Source organism: Tamandua tetradactyla, chromosome X, assembly GCF_023851605.1.
Source record: "Tamandua tetradactyla isolate mTamTet1 chromosome X, mTamTet1.pri, whole genome shotgun sequence".
Classification (NCBI taxonomy): domain Eukaryota; kingdom Metazoa; phylum Chordata; class Mammalia; order Pilosa; family Myrmecophagidae; genus Tamandua; species Tamandua tetradactyla.
The window spans coordinates 156,062,664-156,079,632 of NC_135353.1; the positions used below are offsets into that span (position 1 = coordinate 156,062,664).

The 16,969-nt window shown below is 35.9% G+C and overlaps 1 protein-coding gene across 1 annotated transcript in view; it reads right to left on the reverse strand.

Moving 5' to 3' along the window:
- Window positions 1–16,969, reverse strand: part of PPEF1 (protein phosphatase with EF-hand domain 1) — a 128,237-nt gene that overhangs the window by 94,122 nt on the left and 17,146 nt on the right. The window lies entirely within an intron of this gene.

Consider the following 16,969-nt stretch of genomic DNA (forward strand, 5'->3'; position numbering starts at 1 on the left):
TATTTCCTGTTCTCCTGCCAGTGTAATCTTGCAATTCTCTCCACCTGGCCGCAGCAGTTTTCCCTTGTAGTAACACTTGGATTCTGTCTGTGGTTTATCCAGCACTTGTAGAACCAGCCTCCTGGCAGCCCCTCAGACACACTAGCACCAGCTGATGGTGTCCCTTCTCAAAGGTCTGAGTGTCAATTCTGCGGGATCCCTCCTCTAAGTTTCTAAATTTAAAAAATTCCCATCTTTTCCTTTTGTTCTCTCAGCCCTAAGGGTGGTAACTGTTTCCTGCAGTTGCTACTGTGATAGCTTAGAGTTCTCTTTCAGTTACCCTTTCAGTTTCCTAGTTAACAACTTGATACCTGGTTTACAATTCTCTATATTAAATTCTCTCTGTTCAAATAACTCGTGTGGTTTATGCCTCCTGACTAGACCCTGCCTGATCAGATAGTACCATGACAGTAAGAAAAGCAGGGCCTCCTTAGGCCTCAGGACTCCATCTTGCTGGGTGCTCCAGCTCAGGCCCTTACTGGAGTTGATAAAGTGGACTTTGATTCACATCCTGCTGCCATTCCTTGGGCATACAGTTCCCTCAGCAACCACTCCAAAACAGGGAAGGAGACTGGTAAGGCAGTATTGGGCATTCAAACATAATGCCTCCAAAACCTTACTTGATTCCTCAGAGCCCACCCACCCTGGCAACACCAGCCAGCTGAGCAGAAATCTCCAAATGGCAAGAGGTAGAGCCCAGATCTGGTAGACCCTACTGGAAGGGAGTCACTGGCTCTATAAACCCCTCCCTGTAGAGTTGAAGATCTGTGTCATCTGAACTTGGTGAACAACTTAGATCCACTTCTGGTGCTGCTTCTTCATTGTTTTAACAGAGCTTGTCTTCCCTGTCACATTAATTCAAAGCACAAAAGACTATGTGTCCCAAGGGCCTTCTAATTTTGTTTCTAGAAGGAAGCAACAGCATAGGTTTAGTAATTTACCTGGCCAATTTTCTGAGCCCACCACAGGTGGTTTCTCTACTGCCAAGCTGTGTATGTTTTTTGCGTTTTTTTAAATGGGTTATTTTCTCTGGCAGTGATCATTTTTGTGGTATGTTGTAAGAAATTAATGGTATTTCTTACCATTATCATGGTATGTTACAGGAAATCAAATGCATGTAGAGGGTCAGTGAGTAAAGAAAATAAGTTCAGAGCTTTTGCTTTGTGCCAGGCACTGTGCTTACTGCTTAATGTGGATCATCTCATTTGATTTGATTTGATTTAATCCTCCCAACAGTCCTATTGTCATTATCCTTATTTTACAAATAAGGAAACTGAGGTTGAGAAATAATTTGTTTGGGGTCACCACTAGTCAGTGGGAAAAGGTACAGCCAAATCCAAATCTATACAATTCTAAAACCTGGGCTCATTACCATTATGCCCTACAGCTCAGTGTGGCATTTGGAATCAGCCATAAAAAAGTGAGGCAGTATATAGAATAGTTCCTTCCTCCCACAGCTTCCCCCACCTCACCTTCCTCTCCTCTTTTCCTGTTCTATTGTTCTCTCTTGCACTTTTTACCATTTAACTTTCTACATAGTCAGATGTTTATGTTTATTGTCTATCTTCCTCTATTAGCCAAGCTACGTGACTATAGGAACTTTATCTATTTTGTTCATTGCTACATCCCCAGCATCTAGGGCAAGGCCTGGCAACAGATATTTGCTGAATGTATAAATGAATATATTCTTGAGCTATTGTTATAACACATAATAATGTATTGGTAATCTATTTATATAAGTGTTAATAATTAATTGATTGATTAATTAATATGAAATGCTTAGCACATTGCCTGGCATATAGGAAGCACTCAATAAATGGTAAATACTCTTTTTTCAAAAGTAAGTCACACTAACAGATAAAAACTGTCTCTCTCCAGGCTATCAACTTGGAGTGCCCCAAAGATTCTCTAATTACAAAATATTCATTAATAATTCTACCAACCACTCTGGATAAATAGGATACCATTTCAAAACTCAAGAGCCTGGAGCAAGAAGAGCAGTGCCAACCATGATCCACAGTCTTCGTTCAGATGACACCTTCTCAATGAGGCCTTTCCTCATCACCACTTTTGAAGCAGCATCTTTCCCCTCATTGCCTCACTCCTTCCTTATTTTATTTTTCACTACAGTTTCTTATCACCATCTGATACAGTATACATTTTACTTATTTGCTACTGTTTCTTTCCACTAGAGTATAATCTCCTTAAGGGCTGGGAACTTTGTCCTTTGGGTTAGCCTCTGTATCCCCTAGGTCTGGAATATAGTAAGTATTCAATAAACACTTGCTGAATGAATGAATGAGTGAAATTACTGTTTAATTTTTCTGTTTCTGCCTTGGGTTTCTCTTAAAGCTGACTGGTAGACTTTTTAAAAATCATTCTTTGTTTTTGTTTTTTAAACTGGAGTTTGACAGATAGTTTTTTAAACAAGAAGTTTCATATTTGGAATAATATGGCATTTAAAGACTCTCTTCTTTTGAAATTTTGCTGGTAGATGCCTCCCAAGGAAGCACCAAGATGAGTAAATATTTGATGTACCGTTAAGATACCTGACGACCAAGTCAGGAAGAGACAGAAGCACAGGTGTGATAGAGCTGATTAGAATAAATTCAAATGAACTAGAAAGCAAATGTTTAGTGGCAAAAGGCTTTAAACAGGGAGGAAAAAGCATCTATTACCTCAGCTGTTCAAAGCATGTTGAGAATAGGGTATGGCTCACCTCTGGACTGGAACTACAATTTTTATTGCGGTCATTCTGATTTACAGATGTTCTAGAACTGCCATCTGCTTGAGTGTGTGGCCGGCCCAGAGAGACTTCCAACTTCCCTGGAAAAACAGCTCAAAGTACATGTCCAAAAGATACGAGCTGGCCACATAGCCAGCTTCTTGGGCAGCAAACAAAGCTAGAACCCACTGAGACCCACCCATCTATGAGCTTGGTGGCCCATATGGCAAGGGCACAGCTCAGAGCCTGTTTGCCTGCAAAGGCATTTTCTTCAACAAAAGGGAAACAGAATAAAGCACAGGACCCAGTCTTCAAAAATAGCAAACATTTTAAAGCAAACCATCATATTCCCCAAATAAAATAAGAGATCATAATTTTATCCTTCTCAGAACCCTCTTGACTCCCAGTCAAAAAAGAAGGAAGAAGGGCAAGAAGAAGAGGTCATTTTGATGACTTTTTATTTACTCACTTACTCTCACACCCACTAACCCATCCATATTTAATAATAACAATAAGTTCTGAATTTTTAATCAGGAGACTTCTATTTTGATCCTGACTCAAACAGGTTAATATGTAACCTCAGACAATTTACTTAACCTCCCTCTAAACAATGAGAATTTTGGATTATGTGATCTCTAAGATCATTTCCAGTTAAAAAATACTCTAATTCACACATTTATTTTTTAATGCCACAGCTGTAGCCTACCTATTATTGTACTTATGAAAGCTATGTGTAAAATTGATGTGTAAAACTGAACACTCAAACCAGAAACTTCTGGACAAATAAAACAAATTCCAAAGGCTGCTCAAAATAAACCCAACAACCTCTGTATTATCATTGTAGAAAACTCAAGTCAAGCCATTAATATCTTTCACTTTTTCCATCGAGGAGCTGTAGCCAAAGTTGCTAGCAATTGGTTTAGGAACATTAAATATTTCATCTATTATTTCTCCTTCAAGCTCCCTAAAACTATCATGACTGTATATGATCTGTTAACTGATCGATTAAAATATCACTCTTTTTCACAATTGGAACATGTGACTTTACTTAGTCCCTTTATGTTGAATAGCTTTCTAGGTCCCATCCCATGCAACTACCAACAGTATCCAGCTAAATACAAGTATATGACAAGTTAAGTCATATCAGAACAGAAAACACATGCCAAATAAATCTAATTCTCCCTATTCTATACATGCAGTCAGGTTGTTTCGCCAGGTGCATCCAACAAAAGGAGAATGGGGCAAGGATATTGGGGTAATTGTAACAGAATGGTTCAAATGATAGCCAACAGAAATGGAATGGGAAAAAAATGAAAACAAGAGGGGCTTGGGTAAAGAGACACATGGGATGGGTCTAAGGCCCAGAGGTTTCAATGAAGGCCAAGAGATCAGAGAATGGGATGGCAATCATTAATATTTCAAAGATGGTGCTGTTCCAAATGACAACAGCAGCCAGGAAATGGGCGTGAGCAGCCGAAGTTGAGCAGAGGAGGTTGTCAGAATTAGGTCAGGGAACTGAAACACCAAAGCTTTTAGGGGTTATTCACATGTACAAAGAAGATACTCGGGGTGATACTGGTACTTGTTGCAGAGAGTCTTCAATGAATGAAGAAGTTGGTGGACAGCAAAAACAAGGAAGAGCTAGAAAATGGTACCATCAAAAAGCATGAACCTTGGTTGTAACCACCACAAACTCAGTAAAAACATCTCAGGTTGTCAGATTTCTTTAATCTCCTTTATTCTAGAACAGTTCCTCAGCCTTTATCTTTAATGACACTGAAATTTTTTAAAGTACAGGCCAGTCATTTTATAAAATATCCCTCAGTTTGGATCTATCTGCTATTTCTTCTCGATTAGATGCAGGTTATATATTTTGGCAGGAATAAGTAATGTGTCCTCAGGGCACTGCATCAGGAGGCACATGATGTTCAGTTGTTTCATTATTGGTGAGGTTCACTTAGATCACTTGGTTAAGGCTATGTCCCCCTGAAATTCTTTACTATAGTAGTACTTTTATTCTCTTTATGATTAATAAACAATTTTTAGGGACATGCTATGAGATTTTATATATATATATATTCTATTCTCCAAACATCCACTGATGATTTTTGCAGAAATCAATTATTTCTATAGTGGCTACAAGACAGAGACTTTAAATTCTTTTACTCCTTTTACATTTATTAGGATCAGGATTTTTTAATGTCCCATTTAAAGCCTTGCTTTATTCAATAAGACAATGGAGTAACACGAAGATTACATAATGCCATCTTATGGAAAGATCCACAAGGGTTGTAATCTGTGGCTATACCACTAGTCCAAGAAAAAGTGAAGCTTTATCTACTCAATACCAAACTAACAGGCTAAATAAGTAAAACATTCAGTTTACAAGTAATTGTAACCACCCTACCATAATAATTTCTGCCAATTTTCCAAAGGAATCATTATCATGAAGACAGCAATTTTTCACAATTATTATATTTGTAAATATAAAAAAGGAATTTAGCTATATAAAAGTATTTCTATTAAATTATTAAAATATTTTCTCATAGGAAATACATTCTATTCAACAATTTAGTAATGACCTTTAATCCTCACTCAGGAAAAAATTAAACATCTTAACTGCAATTGTGTTTTGTCTCCCTTGTTATTAATTTCTAATCTGAGCCATGCTGCCACATTCATCCATCCAAGGTCAAATACCATCAGCACTTCATTTTTGTCTTTTACAGCTGCTAAAAAGCTAATGCAATATAAAGCCATAATCATACAAGAAAAGTGTTCTGATTATGGGAAATAATACGCATTTGAGGGTGAGGTATTGCCCTTTCTTACACTAACTTGAAATATGCTTCCCTGTAATTGGATTTTCTAACGACTAAGAAGGTTCAACTATAAAGCAGATTTCTTTGTGAATTGTCTAGTACAGGCTGGACAACCTGGGAAAAATCATTTAAATGGAGGGGTGGAGTTCCATATCCTTTAAGCAATACTTGCTACCTTCTAAAAGCTTATGATTCTAGAGTGGATATCTAAGATGTCTCCCTGTCAGACTCTCAAAATACTTGAAATTTCTGAAGCCAGAGGTGGATTAATCACATAACTTCATAAAAAAGATGAAGTTGTACTTTGTAAGTTTCATGCAGGCAATAAATTTGCAGTGCCAATTCTATACAAACCTCAAGTCCTATACATTATCACATCTGAAAGTGAACAAATAAGAACTATTATTGAAAGTGAACATAATTTCAGATGAAGAAAGTGGTCTCCTTTTACAAAGGAAATTACTGTTGAAAATGATTTCCAATTGATGCCAAGAAACCAGGGATTATGGTTTTTATGTGGGCTGAAAATAAAGATTTGGTGGTCTTGATATATTGATGATAATTAAAGCCATTAGAGTTGATAATGGTACCCCAGGACAGCATGAGAATGATAAAATATGAAGGCCAAGAGTATCCTAGAAGAACCCTAACATTTAAAATTCAGGAGAAAGTGGAGCCTTCATAAACAGTTCAAACAGGGATATAGTAGGAAAACCAGGTGAATGTGCTGGCACTGAAGACAAGGGCAGTGATTACTTTAGGAAGGGTGCCTACAGAAGTACCAAGTGCTACCAGGAAGCCAAGAAAAATAAGAACTGAAAATGCTCCATTGGACTTTGAGGTCATTCAAGAACCTGTCAAATTCATGTTGAGTGGGATGGGATAGGAGATGAGGAGGTAGGAGACAGCTATATTGATACCTCTTCCAGGAGCAGGCTCTAAAAGGGAGGAGAGAGAGAGGGGAGTAACTGGAGGGGACAAGAAATCAAGAAAAGACTTCTTTTTTTAAAAAAGGGAGGGAAAAAACTGATAATGAGCAATTTTGGACAACTGAGAAATTTTGAATACGGACTATATGTTAGATAATATTAATTAATGATAAATTTCTTCAGTGTGATGAAGTGTGGTAGTTATGTAAGAGAATATCCTTGTTACATATATACGTACACACCTCTTTTTAGAAGATGCAACTTAAGTATGGAGAGGTTAATATGTCTACAACTTACTTTCGAAAGGAGATGGAGAAATTGAGAGAGAGAGAGGATATGGCAAAATGTTAACTAGTGAATCTAGGTAAAGGATATATGGGTGGTCACTGTACTATTCTTTCATCTTCTCTATAGGCTTGCAATTTTTAAAAATAAGAAATTGTGGGGCGAAAAGGCAAAATAAAAAAAGACATGAGAAAAAATTACATCAAAAAAAAAAAAAAAGAGAGAGAGAGAGAGAGAAGAGAAAAAAGAGGGAACTGACCGAGCATGTTAAAATGCTAATGGCTAACAGTGAGGGGAGTGAACAAGAGAGGTAGAAGGGGAAAATCAAGGTCTTCCACTAACCTCTCATCCCCCATCCACCTCCAATCCTACTCCATCTCCACAACTAGAGAGTATACTAATAGTATTGATAATCTTTCAGTGACAACAGACTTCTAGAAGCTTTTCATCTGATATCCGCATTTCATTGAGGAGAAAAATCAGGGAAGTATCAGTTAACTGATTTCTACTATTTCCCCACAGTGCCAATAAAAACTGTTCAATAGCAATTATTTATTTATTTGCATGGGCAGGCACCAGGAATCAAACCTGGGTCGATAGTAATTATAACCAAAAATCCCCACCCCATTCCCACCCTCACCACCAAGAACAATAATAAGAATGTCAAGGTTCCCACTAAACTTTGAGCGAGTTCAACCAAAGGAGAAGAAAACAATGTAATTCATTGTTTTTCCATGAGGGTCACTAACTTAAATATTCATCACTGTAAAGGACTGAAAAATGGGGTGAGGGGGTTAGGAGTAGGGGCTTGAGAGAGGTGGGAGGGAGGGGGAGCTTTCAAGCATTTATGAATGGCTTGATTCTTAAATTTTAAAATATTAATTAACCAGATGTTCTAACAAGAATTCTACCAAGAATTAAAAATGAATGTAGGAGTAATATTTGCTTTGCTAGTTAGTATTTGAAGTTTTTTTTTAATAAAAATAAACAAATATTTTTTAAAAGAACAATCTCCATTAGAGAATTTTTCCATTTGTCATAGCTTTAGCATCAAACTTCAAAGCCAAAAACATATAGATAGCTTTTCAGGCTTCTTGGCACTTAGAGAAATTGAATAAACACATTTCCAGATGGTCTGAAGGGAAGAAATAAAGCATGCAATAAGGGAGGAAAAACAAAAGCAATAGATCATTAATTCAAATCACATTGCATAAAATTTTAACTGTAAAATGAAGTTCAGGAGAATGAAATTGCAATGTTCAATTTTTCTTATTTGGATCAATCCCAATTCTAAAAGTCAGGGTAGTATATCAGAAGAGCATAGACTTTGGAATCTGTCAGACCTGGTTCCAATTCAGGATCAGCCACCAACCAATGAGTGACTCCAAGCATTTCTTTAATCACTCTGTCTCAGTTTCCTCATCTATAGAAGAAGACTAATCAAAGCTGCTTCAAGAGTTCTTGTTAGAAATGAAAAGAATGAATGTACAGAGTAGGCACTCAATACATTCTGCTATTATTATTATTCTCACTTCTTAGTTGCATATCATAGAATAAGTGAAATATCAACAGAGATAGACTGCTTTCAGAGAGGCCAAGAAAAGAAACAGTCAGAGTCCTGCTAAAACCACTGTCACACCAGGGTGACTGTACATGTGCTCAAGGCTGCACTTCTTAGAAGCAACATCAAGGGAGAGAGAAACTTTAAAATCATTCAGCAAAGTCATTAAACAAATAAGCATATAGCAACAAAACAAGCCTCAAAAGGAAGGACAGGAATTCATATCCAGAACTGTTAACAATATATTACTTAAAATATCCAGTTTTCAACCAAAAAATGACAAAACATGCAAAGAAAGAGGAAAGTGTGACTCATAAAAAGGAAAAAGAGCAGGCAACAGAAACACCTGTGAGAGGGCTCACACTGTTGGATTTTAAGAAAGACTTCAAAGAGGATATTCTAAATGTTCAAAGAACTAAAGGAAATCATGCTTAGAAAAGTAATGGAAGGTATGATAGCAATGTCTTATCAAATAGAGAATATTAATACAGAGATAGAAAATATTTTTAAAATAACCAAATGGAAATTCTTGAGTTAAAATTACAATAACCAAAATTAAAAATTCACTAGAGGGGCTCAAAAAAGAATCAGTGAACTTAAAGATAGATTAATAAAGATTACACAATCTGAAAAATAGAGAGGAAAAAAAAGAATGAAGAGAAATGGAAAGCACCTCAGAGAAATGTGGAACACCATTAAAGTGTATCAACAAATGCATAATAGGAGAACCAGAAGGAAAGGAGCAAAGGAAAGGAGCAGGAAAAACTTTGAAGAAATAGTGACTGAAACTTCCCGAATTTTATGAAAAACATGAATCTACGCATACAAGAAGCTCGATGAATTAAGTAGGATAAAGACAAAGAGCTCTACAGCCAGACACATCCTAGTAAAAATGCTGAATGCCAAAGACAAGGGAAGATTTTGAAAGCAGCAAAAGGAAAAGGAATCATATCAAGGGAGCCTTAATAAGATTAACAGCTGTCTTCTCCTCAGGAACAATGGAGGCCTGAAAGTAATGGAACGACATATTCAAAATGCTGAAAGAAAAAAACTGTCAGTCAAAAACGTTATATTCAGCAAAAATATGACTCAAAAATGAAGGGAAAATAGGGTACATGGGTGGTTTAGTCGCAGAATGCTCATCTTTCATGCAGAAGACCCAGGTTCAATTCCTGCACCATGCACGTCACCCCCCTCACCCCCAAAAAGAGAAGAAAAAATGAAGGGAAAATAAAGATATTCCCAGATACATAAAAACAGAGAATCTGTTGCTATCAGACCCACCTTACAAGAAATACTAAAGGAATTTCTTCAGGCTAAAAGCAAGTAACTCCAAACAGTAATATGAATCTTCACACACAAAAAAACAGAAAGCCACCATCCATTAGGGTAGCACAACGTTGTGAACATAATTAACAGCACTGAATTATATATTTGAGTGCAGTTAAATGGGAAAATTTAAGTTGCACATATATTACTAGAATGAAAAATTTAAAAAAAATCATAGAACTGTATAACATGAACAGTGAACCCCAATGTAAACCATGGACTATAGTTAATAGTACAATTATAAAAATATTCTTGCATCAATTATAACAAATATACCACACTAATGTAAGGTGATAATAATATAGGGGTATATGAAAACATTGTATTTTCTGTAAACCTAAAACTTCTTTAAAAAAATCAGAGAGCACCAGTAAAGGTAATTATATAATTATAAAAGAAAGGATAAATATTTATCTCTTGTTTCTTCTCTAAGCTGATATGGAAAGCAATTATATAAAACAACATGATACAACTATATTCTTGGGCCTATAACATATACAAATGTAATATATTTAACAACAACAGCACAAAGGAGGTGAATGAGAGAAAAGCTATATTGGAATAAGAAAATGGCTCCAAATAGTAACTTGAATCCATAGGAACAAATTAAGAGAACCAGAAATAGTAAATAAGGTTAACAAAACAAACTCTATAAATACATACTTCTCTCAGCTTCTCTAAAAGATATAAAATTATATAAAGCAATAATTATACAATATATTATTGGGTCTGTAACATATATAGATGCAATATGTTTAACAGTAACAGCACATAAAGGGCAGAGAGGGAATAGATCTATATAGGACTAATGTTTCTATTTTTTATTGAAATTAAGTTATTATAAATCTGAAATAGAGGCTGAAAATTTTATGTATATGCTAAATAACTACTAAGAAAATAACTAAAAAATACAGTGAAAAAAATCATTAAAGGAATTAAAATGCTACACTATAAAATCTTCATTTAATACAAAAGAAAGCAGGAAAGGAAGAATAGAGGAGGAAAAAACAATCAAAAGGTAAAGGGTCAGACTGGTTAAGAAAAACAAAATCTAGCTAAATGCTATCTTAGACACATATTAGACTAAAAGATACAAATAGGTTGTAAGTAAAAGGATAGAAAAAGTTATATCACATACAGCGACAATAAGAAAGCTGGAGTTGGTATGCTAATATCAGAAAAAAAAACATACCTTTAACAAAAAAAAAAAGATGCTACCAGAGATAAAGAAGGACATTTTATAACTATGCAAGGGTCAATCCATCAGAAAGATACAATAATTGCAAACTTATATGTACCTAACTACAAAGCCCCAAATACAAGAATCAAAAAGAGATCGAATTGAAGGAAAAAACTAGACAATTCAAAGTAATAGTTGGACACGACAAGCAAACTCACTGCCCTCCCCCTCTCTATGTGGGATATGATTCCCAGGGGTGTGGACCTTCCTGGCAATGTGGGACAGAAATCCTAGAATGAACTGGGACTCAGCACCAAGGGATTGAGAAAACCTTCTCAACCAAAAGGGGCAAGACTGAAATGAGACAAAATAAACTGCCAATGGCTGAGAGATTCCAAACAGAGTTGAGAGATTATCCTAGAGGTTATTCTTATGCACAATATCACTTTTAGTTAAGGTGCAATGGAGAGGCTGGAGGGAACTGCCTGAAAATGTAGAGCTGTGTTTCAGTAGCCATGTTTCTTGAAGATGATTGTATAATGATATAGCTTTCACAATGTGACTGTGTGATTGTGAAAACCTTGTGTCTGATGCTCCTTTTATCTACCTATCGACAGATGAGTAAAACATATGGATTAAAAGTAAATAATAGGGGAACAAATGTTAAAATAAATTTAGTAGATTGAAATGCTAGTGATCAATGAAAGGAAGGGGTAAGGGATATGGTATGTATGAATTTTTCTGTTTTCTTTTTATTTCTTTTTCTGAGTTGATGCAAATGTTCTAAGAAATGATCATGATGATGAATATACAACTATGAGATAAAAAAAGAATGTTCATATTGTATGTTGATTGGTTTTATTAATAAATTTTTTTTTAATTAGGCAAGATCAACAATGAAATAGAAGATTTGAACAACATTATAAACCAACTAGACCTAACATATCTACAGACACTCCACCTCAGAACAGCAGAATACACATTCTTTTCAAGTATACAAGGAGCATTCTCCAGGACAGGCCATATGATAGGCCATAAACAAGTCTCAATAAATATAAAAGAACTGAAATCAAACAAAGCATGTTCTCTGACCACAGCAGAATAAAGTAAGAAATTGATAACAAAAAGAACTTTGAGAAATTCACAAATATGGGAAAATTAAAAAAAAAAAACACTCCTATAAGATCAGTGGGTCAAATGAGAAACCAAAAGGAAAATTAGGAAATATTCAATACCGTACTGGATGGTCTAGCCAGGACAAGTAGGCAAGAAAATGAAATAAAAGGAATCTAGATTGGAGAAGAAGAAGTAAAACTACCTCTCTTCACAAATGACATATCTGATAAATAGAAAATGCTGAAGAATCCACTAAAAGTCTATTAGAACTAATAAATGAGTCCAGCCAGGTGCCAGGATACAAGATAAGTATACAAAATTCAAGTATTTCTATAGACTCATAATGAACAGTCTGAAAATGAAATTAGAAAACAATTCCACTTAAATTCCATTTCTACATAGGAAAAAAAATTAACAAGTATAAAACTTATACTCTGAACACTACAAAACATTGTTTAAAGAAACTAAAGATGACCTGAACAAGTAGAAAGACATTCCATGTTCCTAGAGGAGAAGACTTTGTATTGTTAAGATGGCAATACTCCCCAAATTGATTTATAAATTCAATATAGTCCTCTTATCAACAATCCACTGGCTTCTTTTCAGAACTTGACAAGTAGATCTTAAAATTCTTATGGAAAACCAAGGGACCCAGAATAGTCAAAACAATCTTGAAAAAGAAAAACAAAGTTGGAGTATGACTTAAGAATGCTTAGAGTGGACAATGATGGTGATTAAATGTACGAATAAAAAACATTTTTGCATGATGGAGAGCAAATGAATGGCAACATTGCAAGGTGTTGAAAATGGATGCTGTACAGGAAAAAGTACAACCAATGCAAGCTAGGATCTATAGTCAACAGTAACACTGTAATATGCTTTCACTGAATATAACAAAGACATTATGTCAAAACTAAATGTCAACAGGCGAGGGGCATAGGGGAGGGGTATGGATTCTTTGTGGAAGAAAAGGAAATGTCTTTATATAGATTATGGTGGAGAAGACATGCCTATTTTCTTAGGTTGGATTGCATGATGTGTGAATAAAACTGTCTAAAAATGAACAGAGAGAAACAAATGTTAGAGAAAATGCGGAAAAAGAAATGTACCTATTCACTGTGGGTAGGGAAACTGGAAGGTGCAGCCCATTGAGAGCAGTGTGGTGGTTCCAAAGGAGGCTAGGAGTGGGGTTACCATATAATCCTGAAAGCCTATTGCTCAGTATATATCTGGAGGAACTGAGTGTGGGGACATGAATGGAAATTTGCACACTGGTGGCAGTGTTTAAATTTACAATGGATAAAGGTGGCCTAAGGGTACAATGACTGAGGGATGGAAGGGGGAATGGTGGGGTATACATAAAATGGACTACTGAGCTGCTGCAAGCTGGAATGAAGCGATGAGGCGTGCAACTAGGTGAATGAAACTTACACACTATGCTAAATGAAATGTCAGAAACAAAGAGACAAATATTATCATGTCTCACTCACATGGATTAACTATAATATAAAAACTCAGTGAACTGAAGTCGAAAGCATGGGTTATTAGGTTGGGGCCTATTGTAAAGGGTCCTAGATTGTAAGCTCTTACAGAAGTCACATATATTCAGGAGGTGTAACTGTCATTTCTAAATTCTGAGATACTGAACTGTTTGTATATAACCTGGTCATTCCCAGAAGCTTTGGGTATTTATGTGACACCTGAGACTCAGAGTTAGAACTCTGAAGCTATGAAAGTCAGCACTACCCTGTAAAGGAACTGTTTGAAAAGTTGAAAAAAGTATCAGACTTCAACTAGCGATATGAAGAAGCTGGTCTGGCTAGGACTGGGGTATATCAGAATATAGGGTAAAGGATGATATTGTCCATATTTTAAGACTTCAACTTCTGTGTGGGACCAAAGGGAGAGATAGTTATTTGGTATAAAATTTATGTTTTGGGTAGCACATTACCTAATTTAACTTGTATGGTAAGTTTAGTTGAACACCATAAGTACATGGAATTGAATTGGGCATGAGATCTTGTTGGTTTGTCCAGGTTAGTGTGTTGCCCTGATATATCCCAGAGTAATCTGGGTAATGAATAAAGAAGTATTTGGCAAAGTCTCCTTGGTGGACTGGAGAGAAAGGAGGAAATATTCAACTTCCCCATTTGGAGAATTCCTGATATTCTTGCAAGCAGTGGGAACAACCAAATTAATAGGTTGAGCTCTCAATCTTGGGGTTCGCCCCCATGAAACTTATTCCTGCAAAGGATGGGCTAAACCTACTTATAATCATGCCTAAGAGTCAAGCCCAGAGAACCTCTTTGGTTGTTCAGATGTAGCCTCTCTCTCTAAGCCAACTCACCCGGATGCCCTCCCCACTACTCATTGCCCTCCCCCCTACATGGGACAGAGCTCCCAGGGGTATAAATCTCCCTGGCAACATGGGACATGACTCCTGGGGATGAGCCAGGACCTCACATCATGGGATTGAGAAAGCCTTCTTGACCAAAAGGGGGAAGAGATAAATGAGACACAATAAAGTTTCAGTAGCTGAAAGATTTCAAACCGAGTCGAAAGGTTATCCTGGAGGTTATTCTTACGCATTATATAGATATCGTTTTTTAGTTTATGGTGTATTGGAGTGGCTGGAGGAAAGTACCTGAAACTGTTGAGCTGTGTTCCAGTGCCTTGATTCTTGAAGATGATTGTATAATGATATAGTTTTTACAATGTGACTGTATGATTGTGAAAACCTTGTGTCTGATGCTCCTTTTATACAGGGTATGAACAGATGAGTTTAAAAATATGACTAAAAATAAATAAATAATAAGGGGGATAAGGGGTAAAGTAAATTGGGTAGATGGAATTACTAGTGGTCAATGAGAGGGAGGGGTAAGGTGTATGGGATATATGAGTTTTTTCTGTTTTTTTTCTATTTCTTTTTCTGGAGTGATGTAAATGTTCTAAAAATGATCATGGTGATGCCTATACAGCTATGTGATGATACTGTGAGCCATTGATTGTACAACATGTATGGACTGTATGTGTGTGAAGATTGTCAATAAAAATATTTTTTTTAAAAAGTTGGAGGACTCACACGTCCCAATTTCAAAATTTTCTACAATAGCTACAGTAAGCAAGACACTGCAGTACTGGCATAAGGATAGACATATAGATTATGGAATAAAATTGAGCCCAGAAACAAATGTTCACATTTATGGACTACTGATTTTCAAAAAGAACGCCAAGACCATTCAATGGGGAAAGAATAGTCCCTTCAACAAATGGTGCGGGGTAATTGGATATTCTCATTCAAAAAAGAGGCTGGACTCCTACCTCACACCACAAACAAAAATTAACTCAAAATGGATCAATGACACAAATATAAGAGCTAAAAAAACTACTAGAAGAAAACATAGGAGTAAGTTTTCATGACCTTTGATTGTGTGATGGTTCCTCAGATAGGAAACCATAAGCACAAGGAACCAAAGAAAAAAATAGATAAATTGGTCTTCATCAAAATTAAACACTTTTGTGCATCAAAGAATACCATAAAGAAAGTGAAAAGACAACCCACTGAATGGAAGAAAATATTTACAAATCATATATCTGATAAGGGACTCATATCTAGAATATATAAGTAACTCTTTATGACATAATAATATAAAGATAAATTACTCAATTTATAAATGGTCAAAGAATATGAACAGATTGCTTCAAAGAAGAAACAGAAATGACCAATAAATGCATAAAAAGATGCTCAACATCATTAGTTATTAGGGGAAATTAGTAAAAACTACAGTGAGGTTCCACCTGTTTGGAGGATGGCTATAACCAAAATGAAAGATAAATAACAAGTGTTGATGGGGATATGGAGAAATTTGAACCCTCATGCATGCTGATGGGTATATAAAATGGCACGGCTAAGTGGGAAAACAGTTTGGAAGGTCCTCAAAATGATAAACATAAAGTCACCATATGACAGCAATTCTACTCATAGATTTATACCAAAAAGAACTTACATTCACACAAAAACTTGTAGAGAAATGTTCATAGCAGCATTGATCATGATAATCAAAAAGTGTAAAACAACCCAAATGTCCATTAACTGATGAATGGATAGGCCAATTGTGATATTCAATACAATGGAATATTATTTAGGTAATAAAAATGAATGAAGTACTGATACATGCCACAACATGGTAGCATGAAACATTATACTAAGTGAAAGAAACCAGTCACAAAAGACCACATATTGTATGACTCCATTTATATGAAATATCCAGAATAAGCAAACCTGTAGAGACAGGAGGTAGATTAGTGATTGCCTAGAGCTGGGGCCACAGTGTGCATGTGGAGTGACTGCTAATGTTTTTTTTTGGTGGGGGGGGGGGGGAATGAAAATGTTCTAAAATTGATTATGGTGATGGTTACACAAGTCTGTGAATATACTAAAAACCACTAAATTGTACACTTTAAATGGGTGGATTGAGTGGTATGTGAGTTATAGTTCAGTAAAGCTGCTATTTTAAAAAGGGATCTATAAATCTAAGCTAATACTACAACTTCCATGCAACATTGTAAAAGTTGAAAAGTACAGCAAAGGGAGAGGATTTACTTTTACAAGTTGGGCATGGCTTTTTTTTAAACCTAAGAAATGTGGCTAAATTTGAAGAATTGTATCTAATCCTACCCTCTTCTCTCTCTGCTAATAAATAACTACTGTGGAATTAGTTCACTTGGAGTTTTTGAAAGATTTATATCACAACATGCTGACAGAGTTACTGCATCTTCCAAGTCCCTTCCCACTCTCAGTGAACAGACTGACACTAGCATAAGTCAGCTAGGAGGAAGAATACCTATGATTTCCAAAGGGAAACATTTCACAGTAGTTGGTGTAGAAAACTCGGCATCCTAACCTCTTTACCATAAGCCTGAGCAAATCTCTGAAACCAAAATGTAGACTAGTAACTGAGAAAATTATCTATAATCTAAATA